Source organism: Zonotrichia leucophrys, unplaced genomic scaffold (assembly GCF_028769735.1).
Source record: "Zonotrichia leucophrys gambelii isolate GWCS_2022_RI unplaced genomic scaffold, RI_Zleu_2.0 Scaffold_265_71535, whole genome shotgun sequence".
NCBI classification, from domain to species: Eukaryota; Metazoa; Chordata; class Aves; order Passeriformes; family Passerellidae; genus Zonotrichia; species Zonotrichia leucophrys.
In genome coordinates this window covers 12,020-37,248 of record NW_026992470.1, presented here as the reverse complement: position 1 = coordinate 37,248, position 25,229 = coordinate 12,020, and the positions used below count along the sequence as shown (strand labels likewise).

General features: G+C 56.6%; 1 pseudogene; it reads right to left on the bottom strand.

Moving 5' to 3' along the window:
- Positions 1 to 2,168: 2,168 nt before the first annotated feature.
- LOC135441375 (Fc receptor-like protein 3) lies at positions 2,169 to 16,061 on the bottom strand (annotated as a pseudogene).
- Between the last annotated feature and the right edge of the window lie 9,168 nt (positions 16,062 to 25,229).

The window sequence follows — 25,229 nt, the reverse complement described above, 5'->3', positions numbered from 1 at the left end:
CCAGGGCAAGCGCTACGTGCTGACCATGGTGGAAGCCACCACTGGATGGCTGGAAACCTACCCTGTGCCTCATGCTACAGCCCGGAACACCATCCTGGGCCTGGAAAAGCAAGTTCTGTGGAGACATGGCACCCCTGAGAGGATTGAGTCAGACAATGGGACTCATTTCAAGAACAGCCTTGTCAACACCTGGGCTAGGGAACATGGCATTGAGTGGGTGTACCATATCCCCTACCATGCACCAGCTGCAGGCAAAGTGGAGAGGTACAATGGACTGTTAAAAACCACATTGAAAGCATTAGGTGGGGGATCTTTCAAGAACTGGGATCAGCATCTGGCAAAAGCCACCTGGTTAGTTAACACCCGAGGCTCTACTAACCGAGTGGGCCCTGCCCAATCTGAGCCTTTGCAGAGAGTAGATGGAGACAAAGTCCCAGTGGTACATGTCAGAGGTTTATTAGGGAAGACAGTTTGGATTAATCCTGCCTCAGATACAGACAAACCCATTCGTGGGGTTGTTTTTGCTCAGGGACCAGGTTGCACATGCTGGATAATGCAAAAAGATGGAAGAACACGATGTGTACCTCAGGGAGACCTGATTGTTGCATAAAACCTGTATAAATATCACTGTTTCCTGAATGTTATTACCATTGTCTGTGTATAGTTGTATAATGGATGTATCATGTATGTACTTGTAGAGTTAGAATTTATATTAGTTTTAGAAGTAAGCAGACGATATGGGGATAAGGGGTGGAATGTCCTGGGTTGACTATATGATGCTTTTATCCCCAATCCTCTCATTCTGTTTATGTTGAATAATAATAAGTTTTGTACCTTTAAGAGTGTTACAGAGAGTGAAGGGGGAGAGAGAAGAAGCGCACAGTTTGTTTTCAGACACTGCACTCACTCCTCCACATTCCTGCTCCTGACTGTGTTGTCTGCGGACAGACAGCGGGACAGAGAGCTCTTCTTTTGCTTTTTAGTTAGTGTTAGCTAGCTGAGGCAAAGAAGTTCCCTGGACTGTTTTTTTTCCCTGTTCTTTGGACCTCTTGGAACTGCTCTGGACTGAACACCCAGGAGAGCACCGGCAGCTGCAGCTGTGGCCCACTGGGTCGGCCCTGGCCTGCGACATTTCCAGCACTGAGAGACTGATCAGAGACTGAGTGAGCTGCTGCTTGAACCCGGGGTTTTCTCAGTTTGTCATCTCTTTTAGAGTGGCAAGGGGTCTCATTGTTTTGATACTGTTTTGGTCTTATTGTTTAATAAACAGGGGGTTTTTTTCCACCTTTCTCCAAGGAGGTATTTTTCTTTCCTCCCGGACCAGTTGGGGGAGGGGCCGATTGGATCTGCTTTTTCCCACCGGAGCTCCTTTGGGGGGATTTCTTCCCCAAATTTGCTCTAAACCTGGAGTGCCTGTCAATGCAAGGATGGGGCCCAGCCATGGCCCAGCCCCACTGCACAGGGATGGCCATTGCCCAGCCCTGCTCTGCCCAGCCCCAGGTGGCAGCCAGGTCCCCCCTGCCCCCTTGGCTTTGATTCTGGCAGCCTTAGAGCTGCTGCAGAGGTGAGAATTCTGTGGGGGAAAAAGTTCTTGGTTTTTGTTCTTCTTATGGTTGTCTCAGCCCTGCAAGAAGCACAAAAGCCAGAGTGACACAAGCAGTGAGTCTGTAAAGGCCTTTGATTGTTTTCAGAGCAGGGGTGGCTGGAAACCCGCCCTGCAGGGCAGCTGGGAGGGAACCAGCCCAGAAATGCAGCAATTTGTCCCTGTCCCCAGGGTACTGAGAGAGCCCCAGGTCTACTGGAAAGAAAACAACAACAATCTGCTCCTTAACCTGACAGGGACCTGGCTCCTTCCCAAGCTGAATTGACAGAGCTGGACAAACAAAAACCATTTCTCCCAGTTTAATCAAAGAGCTGTATTTTGGGTCCAATAAGAGGGACAAGGGTCCTGTGCCTCCTGGCTCTAGGGAAGGGAGTGGGGAGCCCCTGGGGGTCCTGGGAGCACTGGGAGCACTGGAATGGGGAGCTCTGGGCAGCCCCACATGGGACCCCCACTCGTGGCCACCCCACAGACACGGTGAGCACCCATGGAAGCTTGGGGACACAGATGGTGGGTGCCCTCAGGCAGGGACCCCCAGTGCCCCCAGCGTCACAGCACGTCATTGTAGTCACGGGGATCCTGCTGTCCCTCATTGGGTCCCGACAGCTCCGCATTGGTCACTTGTGGATCCCGAGGTGGGGCAGGGCTGGGGTACACCCGTGGGGGCCCTGAGAGAGACACCGGTTGTGGGGACCTCGGTGGGGGTGACACCCGTGGGTGACGTGTCACTGTCACCCTCTGTACTCACCATCTGCCCATTTGGTGCCCACAATGTGGGAAGTCCAGCACTGCCCCTTCCTCCCAGGGGATCCTGTGGGGATGGGGGGGCTCTGGGTCATGTCTGGGGAGGAGGAAAGGGGAGCCCCAGGCAGAGCCCCCCACTCACCTGTCCTGGAGCTTCCTGGCAGCTGCAAGGGAAAGGGGAGAGGGGGACTGTGGGAACACTGGGACCCCTGATCCTTCCTGGGACCTCAGTAGCTCCAACCACTCACGGGACCCCCATATCCCCACTGCAGCCCCAAATTCCAATGGACCCCTGATTCCCCCAGGACACTCTAATGACCCCTGAACCTCCCAGAACTTCTGTATCACTGCAGTGCCCCCAGTCCCCCGGGTGCCCCCAACCCTCTGAGCCCCCAGAACCCCAAGCATGGAAGAGAGGGGGACCCACAAACACCCACAGGACCCAGAAAGATCCTTCAACATCCCTGCACAGCCCTCTAGGAGCTCTCCAAACCCTCCAGGAATGCTACCGCAGTGTTCCTCAAAGCCCATCCGGGGATGGCCCTGGAGCACAACTAAGACTCTCCAAATATCCCCCAAAATGCCCAGCTGAGGTCACTGCAGGCTCAGTGTCCCCCAGCTCAGGCACCCTGGGTGCTGCTGATCTCTGCCCCCACTCTGGGGGCTCCTCCTCACTCCAGGAACCCTATTCCCCCCGCCCCCCCACTGTCACCCACCCTGGTGGTGCCACCAGTGACAGCCCACAATGACAGCCAGGAGCAGGAGCAGGAACAGGAGGGTCCTGCCGACATTCACAGCCACTGCTGGGGACAGAGGGGGAAACACTGAGGTGACCATGAACCTTGGGGATCCTGGACACCCCAGCGACCCTGTGTGACTCCACCTGTGACCCAGGGTGAGGCAGGTGTCACCTCCAGGGCCAGCTCAGGGCTCGGTGCCCGGAACACGTGGTGCCCGTCCTGTCCCAGCTGGTTGGTGGCCACGCACTGGTAGGTGCCCGAATGTCCAACTTTGACAGCCTTGAGCTCCAGGAGGGGACCTTGGGCCACCTCCTGCCCATTGTGCAGTCAGGTGAAGGTGACAGGGGCTGAGCCCACCTGCTCCAAGCTGTGTAGGGTCACGTTGTCACCTGTGTGCACTTGATGTGACAGGGGACTTAGGGTGATGGTGGCATTGGCCACAGGCACTGTAGGGACAGAGACAAGGCTGAGGCCACAGGGAGGGGCTGGCAGCTGGTGTGAGGGGATAGGGATGAGGGGGATGGGTGTGATGGGGGACTTTGGGTATTGGGTCACAGTACAGTGGAGTGAAGGGACTGAGCGCGGAGGCGAAGGGACATAATAAAGGTGTCAGGGTTCTAGGGGAATGGGGAGCCCAAGGGATTGGGTCCCTGGGAATGGGGGTTCTGAGGAGGGGGAGTCACCAGGGATGGAGGTGCCATGGGAAGGGGGTGCCCAGGGCTGGGGGAACTCAGGGATGGGAGTCGCAGAACAATGAGAGCTCCAGGGATTTGGGGTCAGGGGATGGTTGCCCAGGGGATGGTTGTCCTAGGGATGAGGGTACCAGGGGAATGAGGGATCCAGTGGGCATGAGGGTTCCTGGGAGAATCAAGGTTCTGGGGAAAGAGGAATTTCTGGGGATGGAATGAATGGGAGAGGGTTCCTTGGGAATGGGGTGCAGGGCCATGGAGATCCTGGGGAATGTGAGTACTGGGATGGAGTCCCTGGGACAGGGGCACTGAAGGAATGGGGGTCCCATGGTTGGGTTCCCAGGACAATGGGGGTGCCCAGGATGGGCAGTGGCTTGGTGGATCCTTGGGGTGGAGCCCCTTCCCTGAGTGCCTCAGATTTTGGGGTGACCCACAGGCAAGCACAGCCCCCAAAGCGTGCCAATGGCCTGGGGGTCACGCCAGGGAGATTCCAAGGGGCTCTGAGTCTGTGTGCCCCCAGCTCCCAGGGGCTTTTTCCACTCTTCATTTCCATTTCCTCTCTTTGATCCCTCAATTTCACAACGCCCCAGTTTGTTCCTTGATTGTTCTGGGAAACAACTGAGTAGGGAATGGGCTGGGGGAAGCCCAGAGTGGGGCAAGTAACAGTGAGGGGTCTGTAGAGAGGCTGGGGGATGGGGGTATCTGGCTGTGCCCCCCCAACACTTTCACTTTCTCTCTCCTCAGAAGAAGGAAGAGGCCATTTGTGCTGAGTGTCACATGGTGGGGGGGGAGGGTTCTGTCCTGTGGGGATCCTGTCCCAGGGGGGACACATGCTGGACAGGGGGGATCTTTCCTGGGGAATGGAAGCCCTGGGTGGGTCCAGATTTCTCCATTCTTGCTCATCCCCTGCAGGATCTGATCCAGCAAGAGCAGCTGGGGAATGGAGCCCCAGCAGGAATGAGCTCCCAAACTCCTGCTCCTTGAAGCCAGTGGCCATCCAAGGGTGGGGCCCAACCATGGCCCAGCCCCACTGCACAGGGATGGCCATTGCCCAGCCCTGCTCTGCCCAGCCCCAGGTGGCAGCCAGGACCAGAGAGTCCCCCCTGCCCCCTTGGCTTTGATTCTGGCAACTTAAGAGCTGCTGCAGAGGTGAGAATTCTGTGGGTGGAAAAAGGCCTGCCTGTGGTTTTCTCAGCTTTGCAAGAAGCACAAATCCCAAAGGGAGATCAAGCAGTGGCTCTGTGAGTGCCTTTGATGGCTTTCAGAGCAGGGATGGCTGGAAACCACCCCTGCAAGGGCAGCTGTGGGGGAACTAGTCAGGAAACGCAGCAATTGATAATTCAGTCCCTGTCTCCAAGGGACTAAGAGAGTCCCATAACTACTGCAAATGCCAAAACAATCTGCTCAACAACCTGACTGTGTTCTCTTTCTTGAACAAAACCTGCAGCCCTTTGGAACATCGTGGAAAGAAAGTTTGGGTTCTGGCTCGGCTGCCAGACAACAGGGAAATGTGGGAAATATTGAGCAGTGGCTCTGCCCTATGGCCATGATGGGGCTGTGGGGAGTGACCCTGTCTGGATTCCAGGTGTCCCCCGAGCTGCTCCATCCCTGCCCTCCTCACCTGCACAGGGCACAGGGAATAGACAGGGCTCTGCCCCACACCTGCTGCACCCCTTCCAGGGTACCCCTCCACTTCCCGGAGCTGTGGGGGCCTTACCCTTGCAACGCTCGGTCCCGACACATTGCGACAGTGGCTTTGGGCACGCTGCCACAGTCGGTTTGGACACCCCGTGACTGTCCCGGCACTCGCAGCGCGATGGCAGCTGGGCCCCTTCCCGGTGCTCCGGGACCACCATTGCAGTCCCTCCTTTCCACAGACCCCACCGCAGGGTCTCTGCTCCCCCCTGTCCCGGGGTCTCCCCTCCGCCGTTTCGCTCCCTCCATGCTCGGGGCTCCCCAGTGGGGTCCCGGTCCCTCCATCCCGGCCCCTCCCACCCGCTGCCCCCCGGCCCCTCCGGCTGTGCCCCCCGACAGCCCCGGGGCCGGCACCGGCAGAGGCTGCCGAGCTCCTGCAGGATGAGACGCTCCTGGGGCAGCACCGGCTGAACGGGGCCCGGCTCCCTCACGCCGTCCTTGCCCGCAGCACTCGGGCTCCAGCAGCCCCGGGCTGCTCCTTCGGGATGTGCCGACCGCTCCCAGAGCGCTGCCCTTTGTCGGGAATGAGCCCGGGAGTATCCGAATCACCCCAGGACCTCCTGTGAAGCTGTGCCTGAGCCCTGAGGGGTTTGGGAGCCGATGGGTGTCACTGCTCTATCCCAAAATGTCGGGGGAGCAGGAATGGCAAGTGGTGTCCCAACATGGGCCTCCGTGAGCCTCACCTGAGCACCCTGTGGAATTCCTGGCGCTCCTGCTCCACCTGCATGGCCAGGTGCTGCTCCCGTGGGCAACCTTCTCCTCCAGCTGCTCCTGCCTCGGCGCTGCTCCAGCTCGGCCTTCCTGATCAGCCTGTGGGAAGCAGTGGCCACATGACACAGGCACTGAATCATCCCCAGCACCAGTAAAAACCTTCCGGGTAGTAAAGAAAGCTCCTTGTGGGCAGAGCTGGCAGCATCTGACCCCCAAATGGTATCAAATACTGCCTTGTGTAGCCCAAAATCCCTAGAAGAGGCAGCAAAGCCATCTGTTTATGCAGCGGGATGCTTTAGGAGCACAGCTGAACTTCAGTAACTCCAGCTATAATTACAACACCTCCTTAAGAGTCTGAGCTGCCAGAGCAGAACAGGGGCATTGGCCCAACCAGCTCCAGTTTTGCCCCATTTTGGCCTCCCAAGGCACTGCTTCCAGCCTAGGCTCTCCCTGTGCTCTAGCTGCAGCTGCAGAGCCCTCAGGGCTGTGGCTTTGCTTTTCTACTCCTCCTCCTCCCCCTGTGTCTTCTGTGTCAGGACCAGCAGTGGCCCAGGAAGAGCAGGAACTCCAAAAGTGCTCTGGAGCCCCCTGAGGAGCCCAGGCAGAGTCAGCACCGAGTACCAGCTTTCCTCAACATCCCAGGGCAATTCAACATTTCCAGAGCGGCTGTGACAGGGCTGAAAGAGGAAAAGGGAGAGAAAGTCTGAGGACTTGCAGGAATTGTGGTATAAAGCCACCAGAGGTGCTGCTGTGGACCCGAGACCTGCCTGGGGTCAGGTTCTGTCTTCCTTCCATTCGGGATCATGGAGACCAGACACGAGTGTTGTGCAGGGCATGTGCCTGGCCCCGGGACACTGCTACGCGTCCAGGGGGCACTGGGATCCAACCTGCTGCCTTGGTGCCTTCTGCCCGCTGCCGGTGGTGGTGCTGGGACCGATTGGTGCCCGTGAGTTTGCAAAAGGAGCGATTTCCCCTCCTCCCTCCTGTCCAAGGCCGCCATGGCCCATGAGGGGATGGAGCTGGACCGGGGCGCCCCCTGCTGGCCGGGAGCACTCCCTGCAGCGCTCCCTGTTGGCCGGGAGTGTCCATGCAGTGCCTCCTGCTGGCCGCGGTTATAGCTGCCACAAAAACCAACTGAGCTGAGCAGGTGGGAAAGTTCTGGGTTTTTGTAGCTTGTTGCTTTGTGTTGCTGGTTTATAAATTTCTAGGAAACGGCTGTTATTCCTTTTCCAACATTTTGGCCTGAAAGCCCCATAATCTTTGAAATAAAAGCAAATTTTAGATATGGGTCTTCTTTCCATTCCAGGAATATCCCACTTTCCTTGGCAGATATTTCTCATTTAAATGAGTTGCCAACTCCTGGCTTCCAGTGTGGATGGGACAGACACCCCAAGAGAAGACACAGTCAAGGACTTGACCACCTCATGCTCTGCCTTTTAAGCCAGTTGGGACACCAAGGGCCCTCTCCCCAGCTGGCAGTTCTGGTCACCCGGCCACTCAGGAGCTGGCTTTGGCAGAGCGTCACACTGTCCCCAGTGTGCCATGGCTGACAGACTGATGGACAGATGGGGTCCTGTCTCACCAAAAGCAAGGCCTGACCCACACTGCCATACACAGGAGTTCCAAAATGTCTCCAGACATCAAGCTTTTCCTGTTGCTGACACCCCACCCTGTGCCATGGCCTAATATCAACTGCCCTGGAAATGGGGGAGGCTCCGGAATCCCCACAGGGCCTTTGTGAGTTCCTCGTTTGGGGAACACAGCAGAGGAGGGGTTTGGGACAGGGGACAAGAGAATCCAGAGCTCCTGAAGGCCGCTTTGGCCATCAGAGCAAGGAAGGTCCCGTAACCTGCCACGTTCCTCTGGTGGAGGAAAACTACTAGAGGAAATGTCTGAGGTATATTCCTTTTTGGTGACTTTCCCCAGAAATCATTCCGTTTTGTGGCAATTCAGACTCTGAACCTTGGTGCCGTTGCTGTTGTTTTTATTCTCTCTCATTGCTGTTTCTGGAAATTGTTCGTTTCTCAGCCCTTTGGGATCTTTGTGCCTCCACAGGGAGGGGAGGGGCAGTTTTTAGTGGCAGCACACACACGAGTGGGTGCCCATGGGTGGGGACCCCCAGTGCCCCCCAGTTCCCCCCAGTGTCACAGCACATTCCTGTAGATGTCATCGTGTTCTCGCGGTCACCTCTGGGGTGCCCACAGCTCCATGTAGGTCACCTGGGGATCCTGGAGGGTGGTGGCATGGGGGGACGCTGTGAGAGACACGGGCTGTGGGATCTGGGTGGGGTGACACTCGTGGGTGACGTGTCCCTCTGCGTGTGTCCCCCCTGTACTCACCCCCTGCCCTCTTGGTGACCACGACGTGGGTGTACAGCACCTCCCCCTCCTCTGGGGGGACTGGGGGATCCGGGGGGGCCCTGAGGGAATAAAGGGGATGTGGGGGAGGGGATGGAAGGGCTTGGGGGTTGGGGAAAAAGGGAGAGTGTGGTTTGAGCTGCCCACTCACCTTTCCTGCTCCATCCTGGAGTCTGCTGAGAAAAAAAGTGGTAGGGTGACTGTGGGGTCCCTGGGCTCTGACCACTCTCAGGATTTCTGAGCCCCCACAGGACCCTAAATTTTCCACAGGACCTCCAAGCATCCCTGACGCCCCGCAGAATTCATGAACATCCCCAGTGCCCCCGACCAACCCCACCTCAAGAACCCAAAGCCGAGGAGGGACAAAGAGTCCCCAAAGGCCCCTAGGGCCCTGAAAGAACCCCCAGTATCACTGCTAGACCCTCCAGCACCTCCCCCATCCCTACAGAACACCCACCAAAGTCACCATTTGGGGCCTGTGGGTGTCAACCTATTGCACCCTCTTCTTTGTGGTTCTCTACAGCTCATTGGGACCCCTGTCCCTCCATTGACACCCACCCACACGGTGCCACCGGTGCCAGGCCACAATGACAGCCAGGAGTAGGAGGAGGAAGAAAAGGGCCCCACCGACCCCTGAGGCCACTGCAAGAAACAGAGGGGGACACATCAGGATCACCCATCACCCCAGGGGTCCTGAACACCCTGGTGACCATGCGTGACCCCACCTATGACCCAGGGTGAGCCAGGTGTCACCTCCAGGGCCAGCTTTGGGCTGAGTGCCCGGAACATGCAGTGCCCGTCCTGTCCCAGCTGGTTTGTGGCCACACACTGGTAGGTGCCCAAATGTCCCACATTTATGTTCCCAAGATCCAGGAGAGGACCCCGGGCCACCTCCTGCCCATTGTGCAGCCAGGTGAAGGTGACAGGGGCTGAGCCCATCTGCACTGAGCAGCACACGTTCACGGGGTCACCTGCGTGCACCTGGTGTGACAGGGGACCACGGGTGATGGTGGCATTGGCCAACGGGCACTGTGGGGACAGAGATGCGACTGGCACTGGGCAAGGTGGGATGGAGATGTGGGTACTGTGGGTGGGGTCATCCTCAGCGCAAGGGTCCTGGTCTCCTAGGACAGTGACATTCAGGGGGTCTCTCTCAACCACGCTGTTCCTGTCGCTGACCCGGCACCAGTACTGGCCGCTGTCATTGTCCCCACTCCAGGTGGGGGCTGGTGCCCAGCAGTGCCCCCGAGCCCTCCCGGTGCCAAAAGAAGGACAGGGACCCTGTCCTCACGGCCAGCTCACAGCTCAGCACCAGGCTGTCCCCCAGTGCCACCTGTCCCCCGGGGGGCTGCACTGACAGGGACACCCCTGAGAGTGGGACTCATGTGGATGGACACAGAAGGGATTGGGAACCCAGGAAGGGTGGGAGACATGGAAGGGGAAAGAGGGGTATTGGAAGGGCACAGACAGGATCCCAGTGAGCAGAAGGGGACTCTGGGAGGCATATTGGGACCTAGGGACATTGGTGAGACCCCATGGAAAGGTGCAGAGACCCAGGCAGGGATGGGGAACCACAAGAAAGACTGACGAGACTCAGTGAATGATTTGGGGTTTATAGATAGGCCAGAGGGCCCATGGAAGGAAGGGAGACCAGAGGGTGGAGCAAGGACCTTGTAAAGGGTGGGGAATCCAGGGAGGGATAGGAAGGACAAAGAGAGGGATGTGGGATCAGGAGGGGGAACTGGGCAGTCATGGGGGAAACCAAAAGGGACTTGCGAAATTTTGTATGATCCAGGGAGGAGAAAAGGGAGGGATGAAGGATTCAGGCAGTGATAGGAAATCCTTGGAGGATGTCGGGCTTCCCTGTCCCCATCTTAGCACTCACTGTGTACTGTCACTGTAATCCTCTTCGACACCCTCTACTTTGACACCACTTTGCTCACCCGGCCCTCACAGTGGCAGTTGCCGCTGTGGTGCTGCTGCAGAGGGGACAGGGACAGCTTGGTGCCATCACGGAGCCCCTCCAGTTTCTTCCCCTCATGGTAAAATGACACCGAGGTGACCGTGTTGTTCCGCCAGCTCCGGCAGTGCCGTGTCACCGTTTCCCCCTCCAGCAGCGTCTGTACTGGCACCTGCAGCACCAGCCCGTCTAGGGGACAGAGTGGTCCTGTCGTCCCTGATGGCCCTGGGACCCACCCTTTGGGTGCGCCAGGGGTCCCCAGTTCCAACAAAGGGTTCCCCCACACTGGGATGCTCTGGGTTGTCCCCAAAGCAGGGAACAGGATCTGGCCACACATGAGGTGACCCATGGAGCAGAGCCCACCCAGAGCCCTTGGGGTCCCTGCAGGTGGCAGCCTGGGGACACCTGAAGCCTCCTCACCATGTAAGACTCTCACAGCAGGGCTACGCCCGGTGCTGGGACTGTCACATTTGTACGTGCCACTCTTGGTGACAGTGAGGCAGTCAGGTCCCTGCTGCCCCCAGCGCTGTCCGTCCTTGTACCAGGTGGTGGCACTGGCGGTCTCTGAGCCCTGGCAGGTCAGTGTCACCTGGTCCCACCACACTGCCGGCCTACAGGGGGGCTCCACCAGGAGCTGGGTGTTCTGGGCACCTGTGGGTGACAGGGGACACCAGCCTGCTAGGGCCAGTGTGGGGCTGGGGAAAGAAGGGTGGGGCCATGGCATCCCCCGAGGACTCACCAGCGAGGCTGAGGGTCTGGGATGGAAGGGAGAAGGGACAGGGCTCAGTGGGGGTGGCACTGCAGGGAAAACAGTACACGGGCAAGGGGTGTGGGGGCTGTCCCCAAACTGTCCCTCTGGGGAAAGCGTGTCTGGGTGGTCCCCAAAAGATTTGGAGTGGCAGGGGGACATGTCTGTGTCACAGCCACCCATGCACCACATCCCTGTGGCACAGATACCTTGGGAACAGGGACGCTGAGGCCACCCTGTGCTGAGGCAGAACATGCGGACATTGTGGACACCGTGGGCATGAGGACACCGCGGACACAGCCCATGCTGGCCCAGGTCACCCCCACCAGCTCAAGATCCCATCCCCATGGCTGCATCCTCACCATTCTTGTCCCCTTTAGTCCCCGCATCCCAGTTCCCTTGTCCCTATGCCCAGAGCTGCCAGAGCCCAAAGGTGCCAGTCCCCACATTCCTGTCCCCACATCGCCATCCCCAAATTCCTGCCCCTGTTCCATGTCCAAAGCCACCCTACATCCCCAGCTCCACCAAGCTTCACTGTGGGTAAGATGGACTGGCACTGCTGGCATTGGAGACTTCAGGGGACCACACAGCCCCCCTGTGCCCTCTCCCCATCCCCATCCCCGGGGTGTCAGTCCCACGCCCGGGGCACTCACCCCACAGGAGCAGCGCCACCTTCCTGGCCATCCCGGTGTCCCCAGCCATGTGCACTGGCTGTCACTCGCTGCTGTGGCCACCGCTCCCCTGGCTGGCGGCTCTTCGGATGAATGGGAAGGAAGCGAGGTCACGTCTGTCCCCATGTGTAGGTGGCCCTTGGTAGGGGCATGGTGGCCACAAGCTGGGCACAGGCTGGGGACAAGGCTGCATAATCTGGGGACATGGTGGGGGATGGTGTTGCCATGAGTGGGTGGCTCAGAGGATGTGGGGAACCAAGGATGTGTGTCCAGGAGAATGGGGGTCCAGGGGAATTGGGGTCTCCATACCTGGGGGTTTTCAGGGATGGGGGTGCTGTGGGAACATGGTCCCCAGAGATTTGGGGTCATGGCATGTGGGTGCCAGGGTTGGGGGTGCAGGAGGAAAAAGGGGACCCATGGGAATAGGGGTTCTGGTGGAGGAAGCAGCCCATGGGATGGGATCAAGGCAATGGTGGTGCTGGGCAATTGTAGTCTTGGGATGGGGGTCCCTAAGGAGGAGCGACCAAGGCAAAGGGGGTCCCATCGTTGGGTTCCCAGGGGAATGGGGGTGTCAGGGATGGGCAGTGGCTGGGTGGGCACAGGGGTCACAGCTCCTTCACAGGGTGCCTCAGAATTTGGGGTGACCCACAGTCTAGCAAAGCCAAGCTGGGGTGCTCTTTTCCTGTGCAGGCATCACATGGGGGGTCCTGGATAGCTCTGCCTCTGTGCCCTCCCCTGCCCTTGAACTTTTCCTCTCTTTATTTCTCTTATTTCCTTATTTTCCTCACTTTTGTGCCAGGGCCCTCACCCCCAGTTCCTGGCTCAGCAATCCAGGGGAGCTCCTGAGCAGGGAGTGAGTTGGGGGGAGCCAGGGGAGGGGGAAAATTGGGTGTAGGGCGTGCCAGGAAGGATGGGGATGCTGTGGGTGATGGAGGTGTTGGGCTGTGCCCTCTCCACAGTTTCACTTTCTTTTCCTTGGAAAAGAGGGAAGTGGCCGTTTGTGCTAAGAGTCAGATGGGAAAGTTAGGGGGTTCTGTTCTGAGGGGACACATCCAGGAGGGTCTTGCCCTAGAAGGATCCTGTCCCAGGGGAGTGACACATCCTGGCATGGGGTGTCCTGGGGGTGGCAGTTCCAGAAATGTCCCTGCATATTCCTGGCCGTGTGCCTGTCCCAGGGGTGGCAAATCCTGGGGACCCCTGTCAATGCAAGGGTGGGACCCAGCCATGGCCCAGCTCCACTGCACAGGGATGGCCATTTCCCAGCCCCAGGTGGCAGCCAGCACCTGAGGGTCCCCCCTGCCCCCTTGGCTTTGATTCTGGCAGCTTTAGAGCTGCTGCAGAGGTGAGAATTCTGTGGGTGGAAAAAGGCCTGCCTGTGGTTTTCTCAGCTCTGCAAGAAGCACAAACCCCAAAGAGAGCCCAAGCAGTGGCTCTGTGAGGGCCTTTGATGGTTTTCAGAGCAGGGCTGGCTGGAAACCCCCCCTGCAGGGGCAGCTGTGGGGAACCAGTCCAGAAATGCACCAATTTATCATTTTGTGCCTGTCCCCAAGGGACTGAGAGAGCCCCAGCACTACTGCAAATCCCACAACAATCTGCTCAACAACCTGACCTGGACCCTCCTCCTCCTCCCTGCCTTGCCGTGGATGGACTGTGGATGCCCCGCACCCACCACAGCTGCTCTCTCACTGCCCTCCACACCTGGATGGGGAGAGAAAATTGAGCAAAGCGTTCCTGGGTTGAGACAAGGGCCAGGAGAGATCACTCATTAAATCCTAACACGGATAAAACTGCCTCGGAGTTAGAGATATGCATTGAATTTGTTGCTGTCAAAATCAGAGCAAGATAAGGAGAAGCGAAATAAACCCTTCAATGCACCTTCCTCCTGTTATGAATAACAATGTAGTCATTTGCTTTCACTATTATATTTGTTTTTCCAAAATATTTTGATATAATTCAGGTTGTAATAATTTTTAACTGCTTTTGATACACTACTATTTTTCAGTCTTCTTACACTAATCCCTGTGAAGAACATATATTTTAGTTTGATGAATACATTATAGTTTAGGCTCTCCCAAAATATCAAGATAGAGACGATGTGCTGTGTATTACAACATTAACTGTTGCAGAAGTAGCTAATGCCTTCATTTGTGTAACTAAGTGACAACGGTGAGAATAACTCAGATAATTTTGTGAAATAGATATTGTTGATTTAATGTACTGGTGGAGTATCTCATCTGTATGAGAAGAAGTCATAGAAAAGTTTCAAGTAAATAAACATCCAAATGAAGAATGCAAAGAGGAATTTACCACTGACCCTTCAGTTATCAAGAACGTTCAAACCACAGAACAGGGCGGGGCTTGTGAGGACGTAAAATAGATAAATTTACTCTGTAGTATGGTTTGTACTTTACGAAAATGAATCAAAGGTCAAACCAAGCAAAAGGATTTATTGGTTAAACTATACTATCAACTCTTCCTCATTCCTTAGGGGTTACATCTCTCTTTTCTCATGTCTCTTTCACTGTTTGTTATCCTACCACAGCTAGGCCCAAGGACACTGCTATCTGTGCAGGTGCAGGGCTTGGAATTAGCCATGATTTTGTACTTTTCCATTTTCTAGCAGCTAAATTCCCAGCAAGGATTCCTGGAAGATGTGAACTGGAAAGAATGTTTGAATATGTCTAACCCTCCTGAGTATGTATTTTAGCCATTACAATGAAAAACTATGTAAGGAGAATTGCTGTATTTAAAAGTGTGCCTCTGGCAGTTTCCAAGCACCCAACACACTGTTTACTGTCCCTTTTATTCCTTATTAAACTTTTACAAAATTTAAAGAGTGAGCCTTGTTTCTCATGCAGTTTGACCAAAAAACTGCATTTTGGGTACAATAAGAGGGAAAAAGTCGTATGCTCCCCCAGCACTGGGAGGGGGAATGAGGAGCCCCATGGGGGGCTGTGAAGACGAAGAAGAGATCTCTAAGGGGAATCGATGCCCCCAGTGCCCTCAGTGTCACAGTACGTCATTGTAATCACGGGCGTCCCACTGTCCCTCCTGGGGTCCCGACAGCTCCCCATTGGTCACTTGTGGATCCCGAGGAGGAGCAGGGCCGGGGGACACACGTGGGGGCCCTGAGAGTGGCACCCGTTGTGGGGACCTGGGTAGGGAGTTACACCGGTGGGTGATGCCTGCCTGTTCTCCCCTGTACTCACCGCTTGCCCACTCAGTGACCATGATGTGGGTGTTGAGCACAGCCCCCTCCTCCGGGGGGTCCCCATAACCCCAAGCAGGGAGGGGTACCTGCACATTCCTCCAAGACCCCAGAAGGATCCCAAGCATCCCTGCACATTCATGCAGGAGCTCCTCAAATCCTCCAGGTGCTCCCAGTGTCACCCCAACGTTCCTCAAAGCCCACCCAGGGAAGACCCTGTGGCCCAACCAAGAATCTCAAAATTGCCCCCAAATCCCCCAGGACGCCCAGCTGAGGTCACTGCAGGCTCAGTGTCCCCCAGCTCAGGGGCTCTGGGTGCTGCCAATCTCTGCTCCCACTCTGGGGGCTTCACCTCACTTCAGGATACTCTTATCCCACCCATTGTCACCCACCCCAGTGGTGCCACCAGTGACAGCCCGCGATGACAGCCAGGTGCAGGAGCAGGAACAGGAGGGTCCTGCTGACATTCACAGCCACTGCTGGGGACAAAGGGGGACACACCGGGGTCACCTTGAACCCTGGGAGACCTGAACCCCCCAGCAACCCCCTGTGACCCCACCTGTGACCCAGGGTGAGCCAGGTGTCACCTCCAGGGCCAGCTCAAGGCTGAGTGCCCGGAACACGCCGTGGCCGTCCTGTCCCAGCTGGTTGGTGGCCACACACTGGTAGGTGGCCAAATGTCCCAAGTCGATGTTCCCAAGCTCCAGAAGGGGACCCTGGGCCACCTCCTGCCCATTGTGCAGCCAGGTGAAGGTGACAGGGGCTGAGCCCGCCTGCACTGAGCAGCGCAGGGTCAGGGGGTCACCTGCACACACCTGGTGTGCCAGGGGACTGGGGGTGATGGTGGCATTGGCCAACGGGCACTGCAGGGACACAGACAGGGCTGATGCCACAGGGAGGGGCTGGCAGCCAGTGTAGGGGGTATAGGGATGGGGCATGGGTGTGATGGGGATGTCGGGGATGGGGTAAAACCAGGAATGGTTGAGGACACTCCAGGCAGAGGTGGGGGTACCGAAGAAAGAGGACAAGCTCTGTCCATCCTTAGGACAGTGCACAGGAATCTGTGGAAATGCCTGTGTCTGTCAGACTCTGATTCCCTGGTAAATCCACTCCAGCCTGCTCTGAATTCCCCTGCCTGGGCACTCCCTGCTCCTGCTCCTGCTGTGACACCCCTGTTCCTCAGCCCCTCGTGTGCAGGCCCTGCTCAATACTTCCACACTTTCCCGTCTCTTCTGGTGTGCACATCCAGATCACAAACATTCTTTCCATGAGTTTCCAAAGGGCTGCAGGATTTGTTCAAGAAGGAGGGTGCAGGTCAGGTTGTTGAGCAGATTGTTGAGGGATTTGCAGTAGTTCTGGTGCTCTCTCACTCCCTTGGGCAAAGGGACAAAGTGATCAATTGCTGCATTTCCAGACTCGTTTCCCCTCAGCTGGCCCTGCAGGGGGGGTTTCCAGCCAGCCCTGCTCTGAAAACCATCAAAGGCCCTCACAGAGCCACTGCTTGGGCTCCCTTTGGGGTTTGTGCTTCTTGCAGAGCTGAGAAAACCACAGGCAGGCCTTTTTCCCCCACAGAATTCTCACCTCTGCAGCATCTCTAAAGCTGCCAGAATCAAAGCCAAGGGGACAGGAGGGATCCTCAAGTCCTGGCTGTCACCTGGGGTTGGCCAGAGCAGGGCTGGGCAATGGCCATCCCTGTGCACTGGGGCTGGACCATGGCTGGGCCCCACCCTTGGATGGCCACTGGCTTCAAGGAGCAGGAGTTTGGGAGCTCCTTCCTGGCTGGGGCTCCATTCCCCAGCTGCTCTTGCTGGCTCAGATCCTGCAGGGGATGAGCAAGAATGGAGAACTCTGGAGCCCCCTGGAGCTGCCATTCCCCAGGACAGGAGCCCCTTGTCCAGCATGTGTCCCCCCTGGGACAGGATCCCCCCAGGACAGAAGTCCCCTGGATCTGCCCCACCAGGAGAGACACGCCCCCCCCCCCCCCATGTGAGAAATGTGTCAAACGGTCTCTTCCATCTCCAGTAAGAGAAAGAAAGTGAAAGTGTTGGGAGGTAAAAGCTGAACACTCCCAGCCCTCACAGCCTCCTCAGCCCTCCCTGCAGACCCCTCACCCCTGCTTCTCCCACTCTGAGGTTCCCCCAAGCTGTTCCCTGCTCTGGTGCCCCCCAGGACCATCAAGGCACGAACTGGTAGGTGAAATTGAGGGGTAAAATGATGGAAATGGAATAAAGAGCGGGAAAAGTCATTGGAGTCCGGGGGGCACAGACCCAGAGCAGCTCAGAATCTGTCTGGGGTGAGCCCTGGGCTGCCGGCAACTCGTGGGGGCTGTGCTAGCTGTGGTTCACCCCAAAATATGAGGCAACCAGGGAAGGAGCTTTGACCCACGGGCACACCCAGCCACTGCCCATCCGTTGAACCCCATTCCCCTTGGAACCCAACCATGGGACCTCCATTCCTTTTGTCCCACCCTCTCTGCAACCCCCATCCCAGTACTGACATTCCCCAGGATCTCCATGGCTCAGGACCCCATTCCCAAGGAACCCCCTCCCATTCATTTTATCCCCTGAAATCCTCCTAGGACCCACCATTCCCCCATCCCATGAACTCAAATCCCTCAGTCCGCCCAGCTATGGGGATGACCATTGCCGTGGCACCCCCATCGCTGGACATTTCCCCTACTCACCACCCCCATTCCCCAGTGACCCCCTTCCTGCCTCCCCAAACCCGCCAAGCCAGCCACTCCAGGGAACCTCAGGTTCCACTGTGTCCCACGCACCTGTGTTCTAGTGGGCTCCATTCCGTGGATGGCCTCACACCCCTTGCATGGCAAGAGCCTGTGCCCTGCACACAGGGACATCCCAGAGCACCCCAGAGCACCCACATGTCCCCAGTGCTATGGGCACCCACCTCAGAACAGTCTCGTCAGTGAGATGTGACCTTCCTGTCCCACAGACCCACTGGTGCTGCAGGTGCCAGCGTGGGCACTGCTGGAGGGGGACACCTTGACACTGCGCTGCCGGTGCCGGCAGCACAACCATCTCACCAGGGTGCGATTTTACCAGAAGGAGAAGGATCTAAGGGGGTCCCTCATGTGGACCAAGCTGTCCCTTTCACCTCTGCAGCTGCACCACAGTGGCCGCTACAGATGTGAGGGCTTGGTGGGGTCCTGGCAGTCACGGTCAGCACCAGTGACAGTGACAGTGCATGGTGAGCACCCATAAGGCTGGAACTCCAATATCTTGACAACCCCAAAGCCACTTCCCAATGCACTCAGACTCACAGTCCTCACCTCCCCTCTCCTTCCCAGAGCTCTTCTCGGTGCCGGTGGTGGAGGGTGCCCAGGAGCTCACTGAGGGGTCCCCCCTGAATCTCAGCTGCCTCAGCACCCCCAGCCCCCTGCGGCCCCAAGCCCCACTCCTGCACATGTTCTACCGGGACGGGCAGGTGGTGGGGGGCCTGCAGGGGTCCCCGCAGCTGCTGGTGCCCGCTGTGAAGGTCTCCCACTCGGGGAATTATGGCTGTGATGTGCACTCCAAGAGTGGGGCTGTGCAGAAGAGCAGCCACCAGCTCCTTGTCACGGTGTGCAGTGAGTGCAGGGATGGCCATGGGGAGCCCCCACAGATGTCTCAGGTCCCCCACACTGCCTGGCACCCCCCAGCCCTCCCTGACACCTGCTCTGGGGCACCCAACCTTTTCCAGATCCCCCCCTGGCCCCCACCATCCTTTCTCAGGTCTCTCCCTGGGACCCCCAGCCCCTACATGGGTACCCTCATCCTTCCCTGGTGCATTTTCTGTGTCCTGCCATCGCTGCCCCAGGTCGCTCCTAAGGTCCCCCCATTCCTGGCTAATGTTTCCCTCCATCCTTCGTTGGGTCCCCTCCCCCATCCCTGGGTCCCTCCACTCCTCTCTGATGTCTCTGCACATTGCCTAACTCTCACCATCCTCTGCCATGGTCCCCATACCCTTCCTGGTGTTGCCCACCTCCCTCTCCAGGTGTTCCCTCCCTGACCCCTTTATCATCCCTTGGGGTTCCTTTCTAAGCCCCGCTCCCCCAATCTCTGCACCCCCTCTCCCTCATTGGAATTCCCCTGCCCCTGCTTGACACCCCCCCGGGTCCCTCACTGTCCCCTCCTGTCCCACTATCCTGCAGGGGTCCCGCCCTCAGGGGTGTCCCTGTCAGTGCAGCCCCCCGGGGGACAGGTGACACTGGGGGACAGCCTGGTGCTGAGCTGAGCGGTGGCCACAGGAACAGGTCCCCTGTCCTTCTCCTGGCACCGGGAGGGCTCGGGGGCACTGCCAGGAACCAGCTCCCACCTGGAGCTGCACCACATTGGGGACAATGACAGCAGCCAGTACTGGTGCCGGGTCAGTGACAGGAACAGCGTGACTGAGAGTGACCCCCTGAATGTCACTGTCCTGGGTGAGTGGGACCCTCAGGCTGGGAACGACCCCACCCACAGCAACCCCATCCCACCTCACCAGGTGCCAGCACCGTCTCTGTCCTCACAGTGCCCGTGGCCAATGCCACCATCACCCCTGGTCCCCTGGCGCACCATGTGTGTTCAGGTGACAACGTGACGCTGCACTGCTCGGTGGAGGTGGGCTCAGCCCCTGTCACATTCATCTGGCTGCACAATGGGCAGGAGGTGGCCTGGGGTCCCTTCCTGGAGAACAACAATGTGGAACATTCGGGCACCTACCAGTGCGTGGCCACCAACCAGCTGGAACAGGACAGGCACCGTGTGTTCCGGGCACTGAGCCCTGAGCTGGCACTGATGGTGAAACCTGACTCATCCTGGGAGGAATCAGGAATCACAGGTGGGGTCACACAGGGTCGCCAGGGGTTCTCAGGACCCCCAGGGTTTAGGTGACCCCGATGTGTCCCCTCAGTCCCCAGCAGTGGCTGTGAATGTCAGGAGGACCCTCCTGTTCCTGCTCCTGCTCCTGGCTGTCATTAGGGGCTGTCACTGGTGGCACCGCCAGGGTGGGTGACAATGGGGGAGATGGAGATCCTGGAGTGATGGGGAGGCCCCAGAGTGGGGACAGAGATCAGCAGCACCCAGGGCCCCTGAGCTGGGGCACCCTGAGCCTGCAGTGACCTCGGCTGGGTGTCCTTAGGGATTTGGGGGGAATTTGGAGTGTCTTGGTTAGGCTCCAGGGTCTTCCCTGGGTGGGCTTCAAGGAACATTGGGGTGGCACAGGGAGCTCCTGGAGGGTTTTTGAGGTCCTGGAGGGATGTGCAGGGATGTTGGGGTATCTTTCTGGGATCGTGGGGGAGTTTGGGGGTGCCTCTCACTGCCAGACTTGGGGTTCTGGAGACTCAGATGGTTGGGGGCACCAAAGGAGTTGGGGGCATTGCGGTGATGCAGAAGGTCTAGGGGAGTTCAGGGGTGCTCAGAGTGTCTGGGGAGAATCAGAGGTTCTTTGGAAATCGGGGCTGCAGTGGGGATTTGTGTGTCCCGTGGGTGGTTGGAGCTGCTGAGGTCCCAGGAAGGTTCAGGGGTCCCGGTGTCCCCACAGTCACACCCTCCCCTTTCCCTTGCAGCTGCCAGGAAGCTCCAGGACAGGTGAGTGGGGGACTTGGGCTGGGAGTCCCCTTTCCCCCTCCCCAGACCCCCTTATCACCACAGGAACCTCCCGGAGCAGGGGGCTGTGCTCAACACCCACATCATAGGCACCGGGTGGGCAGAGGGTGAGTACAGGGGGGGATACGTCACCCACGAGTGTCACCCCCACCCAGATCGCCACAAGCGGTGTCACTCTCAGGGCCCCAATGGGTGTCCCCTAGCCCTGCCCTACCTCGGGATCCACAAGTGACCAACACAGAGCTGTCGGGACCCCACGAGGGACCCCCGTGATTACAATGATGTGCTGTGACTCTAGGGTGCATGGGGGTGCTGGGGGCATCGATTACCCTCAGGGATCTCTTCTTCTTCTTCTTCACAGCACCCCACGGGGCTCCTCATTCCCTCTCCCAGTACTGAGGGAGCACACAACATTTTTCATTCTTACTATACCCAAAATTCAGGTTTTTGGTCAAACTGCATGAGAAAGAAGGCTCACTCTTTAAAATTTGTAAATGTATAATAAGGAATAAAAGGGACAGTAAACAGCCTGCTGGGTGCTTGGCAACTTCCAGACGACCATGGTTAACTACAACAATTCTCTTTACATAGCTTTGCATTGTATTGGTGCAATACATACACAGGAGGATTATACATATTCAAATTCTTTCCAGTCTACATGTTCTGTGAATTCTTTGGCTTGGTTTGACCCTTGATTCATTTCCATAAAGTACATGTCATCCTGCAGATTAAATTTATATATTTCATGTCCTCACAAAAGCCCCTGTTCTGTGGTTTGACAGTTCTTGATAACCGAACGGGCAGTGGTAAATTCCTCTTTGCATTTTTTTGCATTCTCTCTTTTGATGTTTTGTGGTAGTGTGTTGTTAAGTTTCTTGTGTTATTCTCCCAATTTATGTATTGTTCTCCCCTATTATGTGTAAAATGGTTTCGTTTCCCCAGTTTTTCCCGCCACTGCTAGCCTGTCAGCTAAGTTGCTATAGCAACTGCTATTCATAGTTGCCGATATGTATTTGCCCCTCCCCTGGTTTCCCTTATAAGTGAAAGTTGTTTCCTCCCTGTCCAGTCAATCACTCCCTTCCTCCTCCCAGGTTTCGAGAACCTTCTCCTCTCTGGAGATGGTGGTTGGCTGGGGTCCCAGGACACCTCCTTTACCTTTTGATTATTGGTCTCCATGGAATGTCAGTTCTGTGAAGTTCATCCCCTCACCTTTCCTGATTGGCTCTGTCTGTACCCACCCCCTTGCTTTATAATCCTGTTTTCACCCCCTATGAAAAAACTTTTTCCCGGATGGTTTCCCGGTGTTTGGATGCGGCAGCACCGTCAATAAACCAATGTTTAACCCCCGGGAAATGGTCAGTTCCGTTCTTCTCATATACCAGCGAGGTACGCCAGTCCGCAGCCAGCACAGCCCGAGGCCATCAGACGCCGGAAGGGTGCTGGCCAGAAATTGCAGAGGGGCGTCGGCCTTTCGCCCTCAGCTAGTCGGATTCTAAACTTCGGGCCACATGCAATCCCCTCCGCAGATGGCGCCCACGCGGGGGCTTTACCGTACCCCGCGGACTGGACTTTAAATCTACTAGCCGTCAGACTTCCTCCGGTGTCAGTGGACTAATCCGCCTGAACTTTTCGTTTGCAACGCTCTTTGATGAGGTGAACCCCGGACTCGGTTCCTCCCCTGCCCTTTTAATTCTCCCTGGGAGCTCTACGAGGGGGACTGCCGTCTGCCGCTTTTCTCGCCTGCGGTGTCCCGGCCCGGTGACGCCCGGCCCAGCAGCGGGGCTCTCGGCGCGGCGCTGACTGGTTACAGCGGGCCTCTTTCAGCGCGGGGCGGCTTTTCCGCGCGGTTTGCCGCGGCGGGGCCGCTACACCCCCCACGATCATGGGTGTGGGTCAGAGCAAAACCCAAAAAGGAGTTTTTTTTGTAGTTAAGGGTTTGTTACTTGGAAGAAGTTTTACTGCCCCCAAGAAAGAGTTGATAGTGTTGATTAGATGGGTATTTTCACATTTCCCTGAAGTTTCCCCAGAAGTTGCGAAAGAGCCGCGCTTTTGGGCAGCCGTTGTGGCCAAATTAGACCAACAGGTTAACGCTGGGGAACCCCGGTTGTCTAACGTGGCATACTGGGCAAGCAAAGTATTAACTTCGCTGCGCCCAGCCGAGAGTTCAAGAAACGATCTTTCTTCTTCTAGTTTGTTCCCTAGTTCTCCCAGTTCCCGCATCCTTACCCCCAGCCCTCTCCCTCTTCATACAGGCAGGAGCCCTCGAAAGAGATTTTAAAAGCCAACAAAAAGCAGGGAAACCATTCTGCCCCTGCTCCCTCTCGACCTGCTCAGCCTCCCCGTCCGAGGAGCCCTGCCCAAGTTCCTCCATCCTCCCCTTCTACCCCAGTTCCCAAGTCCCCAGTTTCAACCCCTAAGTTTGTTCCGCTTAGTAATGAAATTCCACAAAGTAGCCCCTTTACTGTCCAAGATGGCAGGGACCACGCGGTCTCTGCCGCCAGAGCTTCTTCTTCTTCCGCTAACCCGTTCCTCCCAAGCACCAACCCCTTCCTTCACCCTGACCACACCCCTTGCCCAGTTACTCCTCTCTCATACCCTCCCTCCGTCCCGCTCACTCCTCAGCACTCCGCCCCACCTTCAGCTCCTCCTCAAACCCCTCCCCCGGTTCAGCCCCCCACTCCCTTCCCCCCCGCTCTGTTTTCGTTTTTCCCTCCGCCTCCGAACGCCGTCCGGGGGGCGGAGAAGGGTACTTTGCCGCGCCCACTCCCTTGCCTTACGTCAGCTCCAAACCCCGCCTCAACCTCCTCCAGTTTCGGTTCCCACGCCACCCCCCCCAGCTATCACGCTTTGTGTTCAGAGGAGGGGGGGGAGGAAAGCCGGAAACTGGAGCAAGCTCCCCTATTAGAAGCCGCTCCGGTAACATATCATCTACGGGAAGGGGGAAATGCACGGGCACAGTGGGTGCCTTTAGCACAGGTCCGAATAAAGGAGCTATGCAAAGCTCAGAAAGATTACTCCCGGGAGTCAGAATTCTTCCGGGGTTTGCTACACAATACCCTTGCTCAGGGAGATTTGGTACCGACGGATTTAAGGTCCCTCTTCTCTAGCCTGCTCAGACCCATGGAATTTAGAGTCTGGGTGAGGGAATGGAGGAGGGAAATAGTGGAAGTACTCCCAAGTTTTTGGGGGAACCTTACACTGTCCCATGACGCAGATGGTCAGTTAATTACCCAAGAACATCTTTTGGGTGAAGGACAGTGGGCTGAAGGGGCAAATCAAGCTAAAGCCTTATTCTCATCCCAGCTAGTAGAGACGGCCCGGGCAGCTGAGCGGGCCTTCTTTAAGTTAGAGGTAGTTACCTCCCAATGGGAAGATGCTGAGGTTTTGCAAGGAGCGCAAGAGCCATACATGGAATTTATCGAACGCTTATACAGATATGTAGAAGCGCAAGCGTTCGGAGAGGATGATAGGGAAAAAATGCTTGAACAGATGACTTATAGCAATGCCAACGCTGACTGCCGCAAGGCTATAAAAACTCTCCCTCGAAGTCCTAAGCCCACAGTAGAAGCCATGATAGATGTCGTAGTGCGTCAAGTCTCCCTGGCCCCAAGGCCTAAGAGAACATCTGTGCATTTTGCTGAATGCCCCGAGCAAGACTTCATAGAGGCTGAAGCTTCCCCCGTGGCCAGTCCTTCTACTTCTGAGTCTGGCAGAAGGACATCAGCAACCCATCCCTGCCATCTCTGTGGCAAGGTGAGGCATTAGATGCCTCAGTGTCCCATGCGCCAAAACTACATAGAATGGAGGCAGAAGCAAGATAAGAAGAAGACAGAAGAAAAAGACCATCCAAATGAGTCAAGCCCCTCATCCCGAAGCAGAGGATGCAGAAGGAAACTGAGTCACAAGTTCAGGCGTGCTCGCGGCGACAGAGAAAACCCTCCCAAACACCATCAATTTCCTCAGATGTTTACTTCCTCCCCAATGCTGAGACTGCTGCTCCTACCCCTCTCGTCACTGAACTACCTCTGGTTTATTAATCCCAATCTCCCTCCCCCATTTCTTCTTCTTCTCCCGAACTGGATTTATTATTTGGGGCAGAACCATCTGTTTAAGTATTTTGCGTTTAACTGTTCACCTTTTGTCTTTTAGTACATTTCCCCAACTCACTTTTGATTTTCATCCTCCTAATTTACAAGCCAGTCCAGAGAAAACTGACTGCGCCGAGTACCACTGTCCCTTGCAATGTTCAGAAGACAAAGACACTCGTCATGACCAGCTGCGAGTTCCTGCATTCTAAGCTTAATTTAGACTTTTCTCTTCATTTTAATTTTTATTTGGTAGAAAACGGGGAGATGTGGTAGTGTGTTGTTAAGTTTCTTGTGTTATTCCCCCAATTTATGTATTGTTCTCCCCTATTATGTGTAAAATGGTTTCGTTTCCCCAGTTTTTCCCGCCACTGCTAGCCTGTCAGCTAAGTTGCTATAGCAACTGCTATTCATAGTTGCCGATATGTATTTGCCC